The sequence below is a fragment of the Phoenix dactylifera genome, chromosome 8 (genome assembly GCF_009389715.1).
Source record: "Phoenix dactylifera cultivar Barhee BC4 chromosome 8, palm_55x_up_171113_PBpolish2nd_filt_p, whole genome shotgun sequence".
In the NCBI taxonomy this organism is placed as follows: domain Eukaryota; kingdom Viridiplantae; phylum Streptophyta; class Magnoliopsida; order Arecales; family Arecaceae; genus Phoenix; species Phoenix dactylifera.
In genome coordinates, this window is record NC_052399.1 from 23,398,481 (window position 1) to 23,416,726 (window position 18,246).

At 35.3% G+C, this 18,246-nt stretch overlaps 1 long non-coding RNA gene across 3 annotated transcripts; it reads right to left on the reverse strand.

Moving 5' to 3' along the window:
* Positions 1 to 8,170: 8,170 nt before the first annotated feature.
* LOC108511525 lies at positions 8,171 to 17,244 on the reverse strand. 3 transcript variants are annotated; one of them, XR_005513064.1, is made up of 2 exons: positions 17,067 to 17,244; positions 8,171 to 10,421 (listed from the first exon to the last, which is right to left on the reverse strand). It is a non-coding gene; the product is annotated as an uncharacterized LOC108511525 (long non-coding RNA). The 3 variants fall into 3 exon arrangements; XR_005513063.1 differs by having other exon boundaries at positions 8,171 to 8,636; positions 17,057 to 17,233; XR_005513062.1 differs by having other exon boundaries at positions 17,057 to 17,233.
* Positions 17,245 to 18,246: the final 1,002 nt, after the last annotated feature.

Sequence of the window (18,246 nt, forward strand, 5' to 3'; positions counted from 1 at the left end):
CCTGCTCGGAGGTCACGGAACTCGCATGAGCGATGGAATGGACTCATTCAAAGCTGAGCAAATCGAGGTTTAAAAAACGTACCCATAGAAGGCTGTAAGATAGAAAAAAAAAGAGACAAAATTACGGGGTTCCCTTTATCGGTGGGAATATTTTTCTGCATTTATTACTGGAGACACGAGATGGGCGCGTCTGTAATAAATACAGAAAGAGAGAGAGAGAGAGAGAGAGTGAGTTTTAGAAAGAGTTTTCTCAGAAGAGTTTTCTCCTTTATAAATATCATTCCATCAATTTTTTTTAAATTTTCCAGATACACACACACATACAAATATCTCTTTCATGCAGGAGCCAGATGGATGTCAGAGTATCAATTTCGAAGAAGCTTCGGCCATGCCTGTCACGTCCCTTGGCCGTTTTTTTCTTCAGCAGCCTTTAGCATTCTTTGACTCTCTCATCTGAGAACGATGGTTCGCCACAGCACGTCTTAGGCCCCCATAGGACCCATTTAAAGACTTTAGATAGGAGATTATGATAATTGAGTTTATGAATATAATTAAACTAGTGAGATTATAATGATTGAGTACTATTATTATTATCATAGTTATTTGCCCGCTCGTTTCTGAGCCTTAAGATAGGATATTCTTAGCAACTTAGGCTCAATTATGGATCCTGAAGCTGTAATTTACTAATAGCCTTTAATCTTTACAAAGCCAAAAGCTATGTCCTCAAGGTTGTGTCACGATGGAACTACCAAAATGGCACAATCTTATTGAGGAATATTCAGAAATGCTGTCCCAAGTGGTAACCATCACAAGAGATAACGCATCAAATCCCTGCAAGAAATGGCATATCAAACAAAGTGAATCACAGTCAATTGTGCTCTAAAGTCAAAGTTAATGCTTTGAGGTCACTCTGCTACAATTTTCTGTCGCTATTAAGCATGTGAATCACATACTTGAACGAGCCGATTATAGCTTAGCAAGAAAGTTAGCCCCCTGATATAGAAACAAAAAAAAAAAGTTTGTGGTCTCTTAGGGTCTTCTTCTTCTTCTGTTTTTTTCTCTACTCCTTGACAACTGGATTGAGCAATGCTCCTAACAAGCAGCCATTGAGGACAAGGTCAATGGCCCCAAAACTTGCCTGTAGGAGGATTACTATCCAGGCACCTTGCACGTGCGACTTTTTAGATTCTTGATGGACAGATGGATTAGAGATTTCTCTCTTTCTGATCTCTTTCCTAGTTTGTTCCATACTGCTGGGTAAATCCTTCAGAAGATCTCTATCAGGAAATCAAATTAATATCATTTTGACGGAAGTTCTTAGCTTGCCTAGATCTTCAGCTGCAGAGAATTCGATTCAGAGGAGATGAAACTAGGAATAAGGTTTCCACAGTAGAATCTTTTTACAGATTCGTCGACTTCAGGGATAAATTGGATACAAGTTTCTCTTAAATCTGGAAGGCTATATGATCCCCGAGAAAGTAAAGATAATTTTATCCCTCAAACCCTGACTGCAGATAATCTTAGAAAGAAATCTTGGCCTTATTCTTCAACATCTTTCCTGTGTCATCTCTTTACATCCTGGTCATCCACTCTACAGATAATTTGGAAGTTCTTCAAAGAAAGGATCAAGTGGAAGGGTCGTGCTCGCTCATTAATCTCTTTAAATTCTGAAGAAGCTTAGAATTTCGTGGGAGAAAATTTGGAAGGAAAGGAATTTCAGGATCTTTAACTTACACTGCTAAAACTCTTTCCATTTAAATTTTGGAAATCGGATATTTATTTCTCCAGCCTGCAACTTAAAACTTGGTATATGTATTTCATGATCATCTCCATGAAATCTAGATGGGCTAGCTTCAGTAGTACTTGGGGTCCCATCTCTCTTCGTTATTCCAGTGCTGCTCTTCTCCTTTTTCTCCCTTGAATGACGGAGCTGACCCACAAAACCAGGACTACTAGATTAGCAATTCACGTAGAACACATGACACCATCAAAATGCACGACATTCCTGACAGAAGAGCGTCGATCGTTTTCGTCAGAGCGCCATGTGCGCGGTGTTGGAGCACACTCGATGAGCCTCGAAGGCAGTATTCGAAACCTTGAGGGGACCAGGTTTTGCTGCCAACTAAGCGAAGGCTGGGGGACATGGGATAGCTAAGTCTTATCTTGGCATGTTTGTTCTCATCTTCCCTGTCCAAGATATATACCTCGTTAAGCAAGCAGGAATGGTGACGACTTCTGTGAATCCCCCGACTTCTGTAAATAATTAGCCACAGCTCTATTGAGTAAATGGAAAATTTAATACGGAGTTCCTCAACAAAAGATGGAATTGATCTTAGGCACCACAGTACTGTTAGGTGAAGGCTGCATCAAAAAGTTTCTTTTACTTTCTTTTGATCTAGCAAGCTGTACTCACATTAGAGCTATATGAAATGCCGGCACTGTCCCCTGAGTTCGCCCGCTGAATCTGCTGCTCGCTGAACAAGATGCCTTCTCAGCAATCAGTTCCAGTCCCTTGTCTTTCATCATTATGCATTCAACGCTTTCGAATGAGTCGGTTCGAGCAACTCATATTGCAAAGGTAAGGAGTGCTATCCATGCATTTGGACTGGGAAAGTCATCATGGTGGATGTTATCTCATCTCAAGGAAGAAGTGACTTTGCGTAGTCTTATTTTAATCAACTTTTGTGGGAGTGGATAGAATTATGACCGCCCATTCTCGTCGTGGTTCACCTAAAATAAGAGTATGGGCTTCTAATCGGGGGAGTTCCAAATGCAAAACCTTGGGATGTCTAATTATTGGGGGACTTTGGATAAGTCCACTAGTTGGGTCTCCACTGTCTTCTAACATTAAAAATGTAGGAGAAGGTCTTGAAATTTACAAGAAACCAAACCAAATACTCGGAAATTTTAATGGCTTTGATGCAAAGACATTAAATAGGCTTGTAATTAAACTCGCAGAAGACAAAACTCAATACTGGAAAATTTACTACAATGACATTCAATTCGAAGAGTGGGACCATTCCCATACTCTTTTATTCAAAATTGCAAACTTAGAACACTTCAGTCAAACTTTGTTTTTGTTTTTTTATTTGGGAACTCAAAAGCAATTTGTGATGTCTTTTGTCCGAAGGCTTGAAACAATATTTCTAAAGCCATAGGACAGCGAGTATCCAATTACTCACATTAGCTAGCAAGCAGATCGATTGGCCAATCAGCCATTGCAAATCAAACATCCAATATTTTATTGTAGGAGTGCAATGTCGGTCCATTAAAAAAAGGAGAAAAAGAAAAACCTCAATGGAATAAGCGTCTCAAATTTGAGGAAGCAATGAAATCCAAGGTACATGGTAGGACAGACTCTCACAAGGGCTTGAATGCACAAGTAATGGGCCAGCGTCATTGAACTTGTGAATGAGTTGCGTGGGGCCTGCATGAAAGAATCGCTACATGCAGGATTAACCATGAATGCAAGATAATAGAAAAGTTGCCTTGGTCTGGAGCCAAAACATAATATACTTGCCTCCTCCATCTCCTACTTCCCTTGTAAGTTTCTAATCTTTAGAAGATTCCACCAAGATAGGGTCTACTAAGGTTAAAGTAATCTGCAAGGAGGCCACGATTAAGCTTGTAAGCTTTGGCATTCATTTAATAGGTTAACTCGTATTAAATGTTGTTAATTAAAGGTGACTAAACAAATACCAGTGGCCGAACATTGACCGAGGATCCTCCCCTCTTTGTCACCGTTGTTACACTCCCTCCTTGCTTGGGTTTGTTTTACCGACTGGAAACTTTAAATCGAAGTGAAACTTTGAAAGGATTAAGAAGTTCTCTTGCAATTTGTTCTCTTTAGGGTCTGAATCTACAATAAACTTTCAGTGACAGCGAGTAATATCACAAGAATAATTGACTTGAAAAAATAGGAAGTCCATATCTACAACTTAAATAAATGCAAAACTTACACAAAAACGATTTATTTAATTATGCATCTTAGTGTTAAAAATTCTTTAATGACATACTTGCTGGGTCAGTGATATTGCTCCCCAGTGCTAAATCAACTTCTAGTTAAAAATTAATGTGGAATCCTTCAATTAGCCATTTAAATAAGTTAACGCGGTTACCTAATTGAGCATCTAGGGACGACAGAACTTTACATAGGCTTTTGGGAAATGTCGTACAACTTCCCCCCGCCCCCACTCTTTGCGTTTTGTGAGCGATTTATTCTTCATGCCTCGCTTGGAAATTTCATTCGTCAAATGGCTCCTACTAGCCTCTCAACAACTTTACCTTTTTTTTTCCTTTTTTAAATGGAAACATCCTGATTAATTTTTTCAGAAAGCCACCAGCAAGCTTATGGGCTGAACTTTAGAAAAGAAGCTTCCAACTTCAAGACATGATGATCAATGACCCCACGAAGGGCGCTGATGGATATCAGAGTTATGATTCTGTCCTTGCGCCAAAAGTTTGGACCAGGTCTCATTATTTTGGGCTTAAGGTTAGGGACTAGACACAGTCAACACCACTCGAAGGAGGCCTTATATAATCGGGCAATAGCTAAGTCCAAATCTCAGTAGGCATTATCAACTTGCAATGCTAAAAGTCAAGAAGACTGATGAGTTTCTTCAACCATTACGCATCACATTACACACGAACTACTTAAAATATGGCAGCCACTCCAATTGGTCTTATCAATCAGGACACAGTTGTGAGATTTATTAATTTTTTTTAGCGGCCAAATGACTGGAGCACAGCTTATACAGATCGATGTCTATCTGTCCTGAAGCAAGAACCATGGACTGCGATCATATGTCGTTAAAATTTTCCATCGTGATTATGATTTTGAGGCGTAGAAGTGGCTTATTTGAACCCTACATGTCCGCTGGATGGATTTCTTATGGAAAGTAAAACGCGGCTTATGTGAATGCATGAGGAAGGCATGGGTGCTCTTTGATTTATCTTTTCCTTCCTTCCTGGTCAAATGCTTTTAGATTACTGATTACTAAGTTGTAGTCATTTGATTGAAATTAGTGCAAGTTGGAAGAAGTCGGTGGCACGACTTCTGTTGGTATCTTGCACAAATAAGCACATAAGCTGGGTGACGCCGAAGTTTTGGGTTTCAAATTTCTTGGATTCCTCTGCAACGATCGCATAAATGTCACATCTTGAACAAGAAATAATCAAGAAAGAGAAATATAGATTTATTGGCAGTGTTTCAATACGCCCATATCCCAAATAAAGAATGTAACAACCTCAAATTCATCCAAAAAAAACTAGCTTGAAGATATTAATTTTGATTTATAAACTGTATAATCAGTATAACTAAATACATGCCTACATAGATCCTTATAAACTCTTTCTATTTAGGTGCTAAGTTAAGAGTTGAAATCTATTCAAATCCAATCACAAGTACCATAATCTGTCATTCCAAATAGATCTATATTATAATATCCACTAATCTACATAGATTAAATACACGTTACCATCTTAAAAGGAAATTATTGTCCTTTAAAAAAACTTAAACTGTTACATATGGCTGTCAAACAAACGTAGTGCCTTCTATTATTATGTTTTCTTTTATCCTTTGTGTTTGAAAAGAAATGATGATCATTTTGCTCCTCCAAGATGTCCACTTAATCATTCTACCAATTTATTTGAGAATAAATATACAACCATCATTCACCATGGCATAAGCTATAGTATTATTTGACCGATCACTGCTTATTTGAATGATTTAATATTCGTTTTACATTTTTCCAGATGGAATGAGATTTAAAAATAGAGGTATTATGTATTCAATGAATAGTAAAATGGCCAAATTACAGCTGCTACTACTATCGTACGAAGGCCATTGCGATGATATGATGGCTGTCCTTTTAAAAGCCCATTATGTCGTCACGGAAGGCCTTTGATACGGCATAGTGACATTGAATTGATTGATTTTACTCGGGAAACATAGAAGGAAAAAGACTGAATTGGCTGATCTTACCCTTCGTCTGGAGTTGCTAGTTTTTGGTGGTGCATCCCGGTATACTGGGTGGACCTCTCCTCCCTCCAAAAGAGGGTAAAGGAAAAGAGATATAATGGTCCCCTTCCTCGTCTCTTTTATGAAAAAAAAGATATGGGATGGCGAGAAAGTTACTTGGGTCTCCCATGGACACGAGCAAGCAGACCCAAGATTTTAACCCAGGAACAAAATTAAAAAGCCAAATATCTTCGAAGTTAACTCCACTTGAAACTCCAACCTTTGACCCCTCAGCTTAGGGTCTGATCCCTGAGCTAAAGCTCCATTCGCACTGGAGATGTCCGGCCAAATTATCGAAATTACATGGCACAACAAAACTAAAGTAGAAGAATCTGTTATGCAAAAGATGGCTTTCATGAAGAAAATGAACGGTACTAAAATAGAGGTAGTCAACTACATCATCTGAAAAACAAAAGAAAACGAGTTTGCTTCTAAATATGCAAAACTAATGTTGACGTGTAAAACAAAGGGGATACTCAAAGAATATGAACCTTTTGAGTCTAGAAAATAATCTGAATATTACTTACAATATCTGCTTACATAAATGAGCCATGGTTCTACTAATGAAGACTTTCAAGGTTCCAGGTGCTCTGTATGCTAAGCAAGGATTGGGATTTCATAAATCCCGATCTCCATCTGGAAAAAAAAAATTCAGTCCAAAAAATAAAAGAATGATTTATAAAGACCTAAATTTAAGGGTAGCAGATTGGCTCATAAGCCAAATCCTAAACAGATTTCAACATTTTCAGCTGATCTTAACCTGACAGATACCTATCTTCAGCCCATCCCTCAAATAAGTTGAATAGATCAGTGTCGCACCAACTGAACCTGAAGTCAAGATTGTATCAGCTGCAAATCTCTAGTTTTTTAAAAAAATTTTTAGAAAAGGACATATCTGCTGGGCATATTACTAAGCCCTGTTTGGGGGAGCTTTTGGAGGGCCAGAAAGCACTTTCTGGCCCTCCAAAAGTACTTTTAGATGAAAAACTGTGTTTGGTAAATTTTTCAAAAAGCTGTTTCAGCTTTTGCGGGAAGCTGAAAACAGCTTTTGGGAGGAAGCTTCAATTTGGAGCTTTTGGGAGGAAGCTGTTTCAGCTTTTTTGGAGAACTGTATTTTTGACAAAAATGCCCATATTAAAATAACATAATTACATAGTTTATCCCTGTATGAACCTAAAAATCTGCTGGAGCCAAGAACCCAAGCTGTCAAACTCCCTTCCGTAAGAAAAGGTATTTTTCTTTTAAATTTTTGTATGCATCTCTTGAACCACATTTTAGAAAAAAAAATTTTTAATCCTTTTCCATACCTTCCAAAATCAATCTATTATTTTTTTTTTTATCATCAACCTCGCGGCCCACGCTGAGGTCCTCCTCGAGCGTGGACCACGAAGAAGAGCCCCTGGACCGCAGAAAATTATTTTATGAAAAATTATGTTATGTTAAATAATTTAAAATTATATTATATCATAATACATTAATATGTTATGTTAAATAATTTAATATTATGTTATATTATGAAAAATTAATTTATACTAATAATTATAATATTTTATACCTTTATTATTGTATTATACTATAAAAATTGTATTATATTACATTACATTATAATACATTAATATGTTATTTTAAATAATTTAATATTATGTTATATTATGAGAAATTAATTTATACTAATAATTATAATATTTTATTCTTTTATTATTGTATTATACTATAAATATAATATATATTACATTATATCATAATACATTAATATGTTATGTTAAATAATTTAATATTATTTTATATTACCAAATATTAATTTACTCTAATAATTATATTACTATTATGCTATATTAACATAATATTATTTTGTATTACAATAATATTATACTATATCGTATATTTATGTATTAATTTATGTTATGTTTTATTATGTTGTGTTGTATAATACTATGCAATGTCCTTTATGGTAATTTTGTCATATAAAAGTATTTTCTCAGTTTGTTTATCAAACACAAAACAAAGTACAACAGCACTTTACGAATGTGGTTACCAAACAACAAACAGCTTTTTATAACAGCTCTACTTCAGACAGCTCTACTTCAGACAGCTCTACTTCCAACAGCTCTACTGCCAACAGCTCCCCCAAACAGGGCCTAAGAGATCAAAAGACTTCACACTGGAGTCACAACATGCATTGAGATCAAAAGAATATGTTCTGTTCAAACATAAAATGTCAGGAAATTTAGAAATAAGGAAATGGGACTGAACTCAGACTAATGATTGGATTATGCTGAAACACATTTGAGGTGAGAAACTGAAAAAAAAAAAATATCTTGCTGTTGGCCCCAGGGTTGCTTTCACTCCCTTGGTAGCCACTTCAATTGAATCATCACAACTGATAGGATCTCCATCCTTTCACAAGCAAGCTCCAGTAACAAGCAGTCCTTCAACTGCACCACCACATCGCTCAAGGTAGGTCTCTGAATAGCCATGGGCAGTGCGCACTTCATTGCTATTTCTGCTGCATTCCAGATGGAGTTAGTATCATACTCCCCTTTCATCCTTTCTTGGGCGCCAAAACCAGTCATTGCTTTTATCATTCAGCTGATAAATATAATAGTACGTACACAAACTAAAATGCATATACATTAGCTCCCATGATAAGACTTCAGATAACAAGAAAATGTAATTAACAAAGAAAGCAGTAGAATATGCCTGCACCAAAATATGGCATATATGATTATTTGATTAAGATCCAACAGTAATAACATGTTAAGATACTATCAGAAACTTAAAATCCAATGGTTCCATGCCATGGCAACACGTATCATTTTTTTCGCAGTCTGTTAGTCAATAAATTTTCATGTCATACCAAATTTTAAGCTATAGGCAGACTGAACAATCACAGCAAAAAGCATACTCTGGATCAAAGTATCCAGGAGTGCCAACAATAGTGGCAGATAACATGAGTGAGGGGGCGATTCAAAGGTGAGCAGTACACATTTAAACCTTGACTTCCCTTGTCCAGAAACATTTGTATTTATACATTTATCATTTTAAAAATTAAACTGTTATCAGGTTCCTAAATTTCCCTCAATGAGGAACTGCTTTTCAGAAGTTAAACGAGCAAAGGACACGTATTATGAACAAAATAATAAAACTCAGGTTTGGTACTCTTATTTTTGTGTTTTTAACTCCATAAATCAGTTAAATACCACATGGAGATTGATGTTTAAGATTGTACAGAACTTCTGCTATTCATTGCTTTTATTTTCACTATTTTTGGAAGCAATAAATCTTTGCTTCAAAAAGCTCTGTGGATTCTACAAACAATTTCAAAAAATAGAAGGGTTTCATCATCACATTGTTCAATCTAGTTCATTTTTTTGTAGGATTCTTGAAAATGAAAACAGAAAGCAAAAGCAATATCCAACAGGCCCTAAATAATTATCTCTATCTAATATTATCTCCATGAGCTTGATGCAGATAATTGAGCTTTCTGGTTATGAAACCCGTTACATATTCTGTGATGAATCCTGGACAAGAGCTGGGCCTGCAGACCAAGATCAGGGACATTTTCATATATGACTGTTGAAGAGATTAATCATTTCTATATTATTTAAAACCCATATTTCAGTTCCAAAATGGCCAAAGCACTCCTACAAAAACTTTTGCTTGTTATGACATTTAACAAGAAAGGAATTTCCTTTCTAAAAATCCAAAGAAAAAAACTAAGGAATTTCTTATCTCAGTCTGGAACACCTTTGTCCCCTGCATTGATGACTGAGAGCGCAGCTTGACAGCCAGTTGACTGCCGCTTCCTAACCATGGCAAACAACACAGACCCTCGCCAGTGACATGCTCAAAATTTTTAGTTATGCTGATCAAATCTTTGTATGTGAATTGCTGACTCTCCAATTGAAATAGTCAAATGTTGTCTTTGACAAGTTCCGAGGAGCAATCTTCTTTCTCTGGTTTTACACCAAGAATATGAGATTGTGATCATATTGATTGCTATTACTAGTTAGTGATGGAGGGGATGTCTCAGACACCCAAGTGGTTCAATGGAAACATAATGAGCACATCAACAAATAGAGTCTGTTACCATCCAACAACAGTTGATAGCTTGATGATGGATTCGAACATAAAATGATTACAGTGACAACTCACATCTGTTATCTTCCTAGGACTGGTGCCTCAACCATCCAATCGCATTGCATTAGATATCAAGGGCCATCATAGATACATACTTAGTGCCACATCATATGTGGTAGAGCTTAAATGTATGTACACCCAAATTGATTGTACCGCTATGGCTTGAACTATGGTTTAATATTAGAGAAGGGAAAATCACCAAGCTCCCACTGTTTCCTTCTTATCCACACTGAGATTGCCACCACAAGCAGTACAAAAGAAACTGCAGACAAAACTATGATGATCGGGACTGATATCTTGCATGCCTTTCACATGAAAAGTCAGAAATTTTAGCGATAACCAAATTTGGCAAGTATTAAACTGACAGAATAGCACATGATAGAACATTAGGCAAAGAGATACAGATCAAATATAAAACCTGTTATCTGATTGGCTGATTGCATTTCAAAAAAACGTGGGTTCACATTTAAAAGTTGTTTAATCTTATTGATGCTACAAAAAAATCCTAATAACATGATCAAATTATAATACGGCATAATTTGTGTAATTTGTTTCTGAATACTACATTTCATGTTAGAGATTATGCAGGATTGTATTGATTTTGTTATGCATTCCACACAAGTTTTATGCTCAGGAGATGCCTTTATCAATTAAGAATTTTCTAAATATGGTCTAAATTTATTAGAAAATGTTACAACTGTTAGTGTGTTTAATGGTTATACATGCCCATTCATGTTGGTGTATAACAGAACTTTCTAGACCAAATATGCATGATATGGAATAATTAATATTGTTTCTTCTATTAAAATACAAACAAAATTGAACCTTCGTCCATGGTCCTGAGCTTTCATTAGTTGCGAGATGCTGCCAGCTGTCCATCTTTGAGGCACTCCATACATTATACACCCTTTTTTAATAAATTGCAACTTAATTAGCTCGTCTCTTGCTTAAGATAGAGGAACAAGAGGGTGGAAATGCACTTATTAGACCAGACGACAGCCATCAATGCATCCTCTCTCCCTGCTTTCCTTCACGTGCATTGCACATAGTGCAAGTTAATCATAACTCACAGTGGATAGAATTTTATAGCATAATGATGTTAATGATGTAGCTGGGTCAATAAAATTAGGAAGTTAGGAGCTTCCATCTAGATTGAATCTAGGAAGTACGGATGTTCAAAGTTGCATGTCTTGTCCATGTAGAATACAAATACTTGTCAAGTACTTATACAATATGTGTTCCATACTTATTTTAAGTATCCCATTTTTAATATTAAAAAAAGGCTTGTATGTTTCTAGGATACACCTGAGATACTTACCTAATACCTTCAACAAATAGGAGAAGGGCTTTATTTTCTTTCTTTTCTTTTCTTTTTGGTGAATATTGATGAATAGTTAATTTACAGTCTGTGATGTTAAAATTATTGCAAAAATATGGATTATACTCCAAAATTTGAATGATGAATAGCTGATAGATGTTATGGATGTTGATGCTATTGTACAAAGTAAGAACTGTGTTATTTGACAACCCAATAAAGAAAATATTGACTTTGCCATACCCTAAAAGTATTGTATCCTATTTTTTTAAGATTTGCCATATGGACACATCCATATAATATCGTATCCATATGTATCCTCATGTATGCTTCATGAAATGAATACATAAGCAAGAAATTTATATGAGCAGCAGATAATTTCAGAGAACGAATAAACATTAATGTAAGAGATTCATCTGTAGATCTTTCTTGAAGACACAAGGAATTGATCCTGTAACCTGGTTACATTACAAATTTCTGCACAAAGCAAAATAAAATTGGACCATAAGATGACTCCTTTGGAGACCATCAGCATAGAATGATTAATATTTGACACTTAGGATAGTTCTCCAAGAGCATCAGGCGCTGGTCCACTCAAGCTATTACCTGCTAAATCCCTGAGATGAAAAGTCTTTGATATGCCACTAATACATGAGAACTTTGTAAACATTATAATTACTACAGTCAAATTAATGCCCCTAATTCTTTTAATTAGTTCAATTATAACAGTCCAAGAAGGTCTAGGATTTGCAATGCAAAGGCCAACAAGCATATATACAATTTAGCTAATTATATTAGCTCCGTAGTTACATGAAACGACAGTTTAGATACTAAAGGCTGCAGCAATTTGCACTTTGTTTGGCAACAACAGCAATTTATACATTAAAAGGAAAGGATAAAAAAGACAACAAATTTCAAGGTGTGCTGAGAGGAATAATTGGTTTGTGCTGCAAATCTTATGCCCCCAGTTTAACTTTTGCTAAGCAAGTCCTGCCTTTCAATGTGTCCCTCAATCTTCAGCACTTGATTTTTTATATTCAGAATGTAGAGTCATCATCGTTTAATATGGTCCATTAATAGATAAAGTGTACCTTAATAAAAAAATAAAGTGCTTGCATGCGTGGGTGCATGGGTGGCTTGGGGTTTGTGTGCAATTGCACGAGCAAGGTGGACACAGTAAAAATGCTGCCTGTGAATAATTACAAACATTTACTAGGTATAAAGACAATATAGTTAGATGGTATAAAGTATAAACCCTGGCAATGCCATTTTTTTATTGGATGTTAGACAACAAGGGTACAAGTATGTGCTAGCAGTTAGACATAATTACAAACTAAGAAGTTAAAAAATCAACAAAACAGATTAAGTAGGAGTTTCACAAAAAGAGGATAAACTGATTATTAATCATTTATGACAAGTCTGCAATGAAGATCACAGCAAACATCAATAATAGAGATTAGATCAAGTTTCCAAGGATGGGATCAACCAGTTGAGAAGAGATGTTTGTTAAAAAAAATTGGATAGAGGTTGCAGAAAACATATAATAACCAATATGGAGTAAGAAGTTAGCTCTTGATAGGAGTTGATGGCAAAATGTTCCTCAAGCTAAACCTATAAAAAAACAATTTAATTGTTGCAGTTGCATAACTATCTGTAGCTCAAGTACCAGATTAAAAAGAACAACAAGAAATAATACATTACAAGAAAATCTTCTAGTGTGTGTCAAGCACTCGGACCTTAAAAATAGGCCAATATCTTATTATTGCATAAGTCAACTGAGTCTCCTATAAAAAACTGAAATCTAGCCTAAGTTCTTTGTGAATGAAGTGAACCACCAAGAGAACTCAAACTGACTCCTATGTTGCAAAACAACAAAGAATACAACCCCAGTATCTTCCTTCGAGACAAGTACTAAGGATATCAAGCTGTTTCAAGAACTAACTATTAATAGGTACCAGAACAAAGCAAACCAATAAAGGATTTTTTAAATCCATAGAAACTTCTTTGACAAATTCTTGAGATAAAGCCCTGTCAAAGATGAGCTTGGTTTGCTATGCACAACTGACTCACATCCAATGAGCAAATTCAGCAGAATGAAAGAATATATGACTATTTAGCCACAGACTAATTATTCTCTCATTTGTCTTACTCCATAAATACCATTTATTTCTACAAGGTAAAAACAGCATTACTGTTTAATGTTTGCTAACCTACAAGTATCTAAGTGACTTGAGCTTTTCCAGAGCAGCAATTATTTCTCCGGTCAATCCATTATAAGCCAGATTTCTGCAGCACATTGTTAAAGCAATCCAAGTTAATTTGAAAACCTGGTTCATATGATAGTTATTGATCAGAGGACTCAGAGATTCCTGGGGATTCAGAACCACTGAAGCACCAATTCAGTCCATCCTAAGTAAAATTTCTTGGAACATAGGGATTGCCCATCCAATTTCTCCACTTGATATGATGCCTTAACATCTATGATTGCATCAACTTGCATTTCCTCAAGGCAGACAAAACCCAAGTATTAGCATATACCTTTTTTAAATAAATGCTGGGCTTAAAGCCCACAGTAGCTATTAAAGTAAAATAAAGCATACAGAAAACCAACCTAGAGGTTAACACCTAAGCAGCTGAAATCTTCTATCAATGGTGCCACACTTTGCACTCCCACATCCAATTTGGTGCTTTAATCAAGGTTTTAAATTCCTTAGGATGGGGCCGTCCCGGGTTTTCTATGGACATGCTTCTGTCTTGACACTTGGGATGGCCAATGTGCCAGGATGCACTAATCAAGATGCTAGGATGATGGTGGGACAGTCCTATCCAGACACTTGAGATGATATAGTGTCCCAATGTCCTGCAGGACATCCCATCGGGATTTTGAAACCATTCTTTCAATCCAAACAGGACCAAATTCAATTTACATCATTCATCCTCGAAGAATTGTTTTGTCATTATGTGATATTATCTCTTACATTTGTACAATAACCAATTTGCTAATCAAAATAAGGAAAATTCATTGATAGCAAAAAGATAATTAATCTATAAGATCTATAAGATTCATATAGTGAATATAAGACTTCCTAAGTGCTATGTTTCCTTGGTTTTTTGAGAGCACTGCTTCCAAATCCTGTATCCGTTCCTTATTTAGATTTCTTAGACCACACTTAAAAAACCAAGTTCCCTAAAAATCCAATACAGCAAGATCCATCTAGAGGATTTTCCTAAGCCACATAAGCTTTAAGACTTAATAGAGCACTAAGATGCAAATATACACACATTCAAAAAATAACTAGCCAGATTATGTGAAATGCATGAATCAAACATAAAATCTATATCAAGAAAGAGAAAGAGAACATCTAGTTGGGATCTCAGATATATTCTTGAACAAGAGAAGAATTCTCATCATAATAAAGTGAATAAAACTGATTCTGAGCTAAATAGCTTTTAATCGATCAGATTGATAAACACTAAATATTCTGCATAAATAAGCCACAGGTATCATGTTATAAGTCCAGTCAACCACATACTTTTCAATAATTAATAAACTTCTTTGAAATGCCCATGAAAGCATAGTGTCAAACATATGTACAACAATTCTAACAGTTGCATCGTTGTATGATATTAGCTTCTATATTCAAAAAACACAATATGCAAAATAACCAAATCTATTCATTTGACCATCTGTTTTACTTTTGATAAAGGGGTGAAGAACAGTCTTATGCAAGGATCACCAAATTCTTTGCCTTCTATGCAAATAATGTGAACTGATGATGGAAGACCAAGCTCTATGTTCAAATCTATGGAAAGGTTAGTTTGCTTGGTGACATTTATAGGTATCAGACAAATAAAATGGAGGTCATTGACAACAAGGTGGGATATTGTGTTATTATAGCTTAGCTCTTTTAGAGCTTTTCTTTTTCTTTTTTTTTCCCATTTCATAATGCTTCCAAACATTATTCTATTTTCTAGTTTGCGATGACTTGACAACACAAAATAGAAGTGTCAAATCAGCTATTGTTAAAAACTCTCCTTTGAGTTTTAGTTAGATGATGAATTGATATTTATTTCTAAAATACTTAGAAAGCTTTATTTTTCTTTCAAAAATAAAGAAAGCAAGAAAGAAAGAAATATGAACCTCAGATAGGTAATATGCAAGGAAGAATACGAACTCACTCATGCAAGCTGTTTCATGATGTTCACTCAACAGTACAAAATACGACTGCCAAATCTACCATTAAAAACTCTCCTTTAAGCTTTTCTCAGATGATGAATTCAATAATTATTTACAAAGTACTCAAAAACTATTTTAAAAAAAAAAATGAACTTAACTTCACAGAGGTAATTTGCAAGGAAAAAATATGAACCCACTTTACATAAACTTGAATGAAGAATCTTTCCTGACAAAACATGACATCTATAGCCCTTTCATGCCACATAGCAAATGGAGGAGGTAGACATTTTTTTAAAATGATGCTGGATGCTTAACCCTCACTCAAGAAAACCACCGTGGGTTAGCTGTGTGCCAGGTCCATTACTATGAAACACAAGCACAGTTTCATGTTTTCTCGCTAAAATTCATCTTTTCATCCCTAAGTGTGACCGTCATCCTGGCTTCAAATTGACCTTAAAAACCTTTAAATACAAAAGATACAATTAACCATCAAAACCTCTCGTTTTGTTGTTATATTCTTCGAAAGAACTTAACTTTCATCTCAATAACATGCACGAACTAAAATTTCTCATGGTCAATTTCGTGAAAACCTAGAATCACCATTCATCAGTTATTCTTTTTTGGTTGATCTCTTTCTAGTTTCTTCACACTGAAGGACCAAGAATCTTGCAACCATATGAATCTTGCAAAACTAGTCCTCCTTCCATTTGTTTCAAAGAAAAAGAAAGACAGGTCTGATTGATTTGGAAACACGAGGCACAGAAGTTGTTTACTGTTCTTAAACTTGACTGAGATGAGATTTTATACTTAGCATTGTGTCAGGGGCATATAACATAAAAACAATTCTTGTACAACATGAAATCTATCCGCTAGCAAGAAAAAAAAAGACGAATTTCTTTCAGGCTATTACTGTAAAGGGCATGCCATGTGAACCCTGGACACAAGATGCAGGGCAGAGTTTTTGTCACCATCATATCCCGTCATTGAATCAACCCTTAATAATTAGCTCACCTTCTATTTAGATTGCATCACATATCCAAGAAATTTAACTATCATTTTAGAAACATATCTGAATTAAAAAGTTTCTCATAGTCGATTCCATGAAACACTAGAATCACCATTCACCAGTTAGTCTCCCCTGAAAGACCATTGACCCAAAAAAATCTTGGAATCACATGAACCTTGCAAAACTAAACCTCGTCCCGTGTGCCTCAAAGAAAAAGAAAAAAATGAAAAACTAAGAAACGCGAAAACTGAGCAAAAAGCAAAGAGAAAAAATACGAAAAACAATGCATACAATTCTTGGAACAAAGACAAAAAAAAAAAAAGAAGAAAGAAAACAATACATATAATTCTTAATTGCCAACTGGGAGAAGCCTAACTGTTAGGGTTTTGTTTTTCATACCACTTCTTACCGAAAAAGATCACCCGGAAATCCTCTTAGATCTCTTTAGAGAAACGAGGAGGAGGAAGAGGAAGAGGAGGAGAGATCGCCGTCCTCGTCCCCCAGAATGCCATTCAAGAAATGAAAACGAGAGAACATTGAGATCCTCTCTCCTATTTAAAATAAAATCGGATTTCAACATTTTTAATATTAAAATTATAGTAGTTGCAGCAGTGTTACCATGGAAAAAAAAGGAATAAGGAATAATAACGATGTTATTTTCTGCTTACGTTTCAAGCAATAAAAATTTCTTTAGATGATATTGTTTGATAAAAAATTTAGTATGTGAATTTGAATTTCAAAAATATTATTTTACTAAAAATTATAAAAGCATGGGTCGCAGCTAGTCCATCCGCTTGGATGTTGGTCAAGCATCAATATAGTGTTTGTTCTTGCTTTAACTTGATATAATCTAATATTAGATCTCTACGTATCTACGGATCAACTTTAGTGACCCAACCTAAAATGATTCACTCTTACCGCCATACATTACATGGCCCGACCTGGCTCATGCTGGCTTGATTCACTAGTGGATTATTACATAATTTGGAGTAAAAAAACAATTGAACCTCTGGACTATACCTGCATGGCCTGAAGTAAACTTTATTACCATGACCTTAGTTAAATCAGTGCTCGAGCATATACTTGATCCATTTGATATTCAGTTCAAAGAGTTGATTTTGCACTACGGCCCTAAGATCTGATCCCGAAATAGCTAACTTTGCCTTCTATCGCTTTATCTAATTTTTTTTCTGAATTGAGAAATGTATCTCGTTAAAATCATTCATGACAAGAAAATTTTTGTTGGGATGGTCCATTTTAGGGCTAAAATGATAGAATTTAGGCTTGCTTGCTATCTACACGGCCTTCATTAGAGAGTGCTGCAACGTCGTAAATTTTAAAAAATTATTATATTTTTTTAAAAAAAATTATCCTAATAGATGTCGTATGACCAAATTATGACAATCAAAAATTTGATATATGATTCGGCTTTCTAATACGATAGATCTCAGTTCTAGATCTTATCCATCCCAAGTAATGTTAATCTTGTCATATAATATCCACCAGGGAAGTATTTATACAAAACTTATACTATCCGTTGCTTTTATTTTCACTTCTTCTTGAAAGCAATAAACCTTCCCTACCAAAAA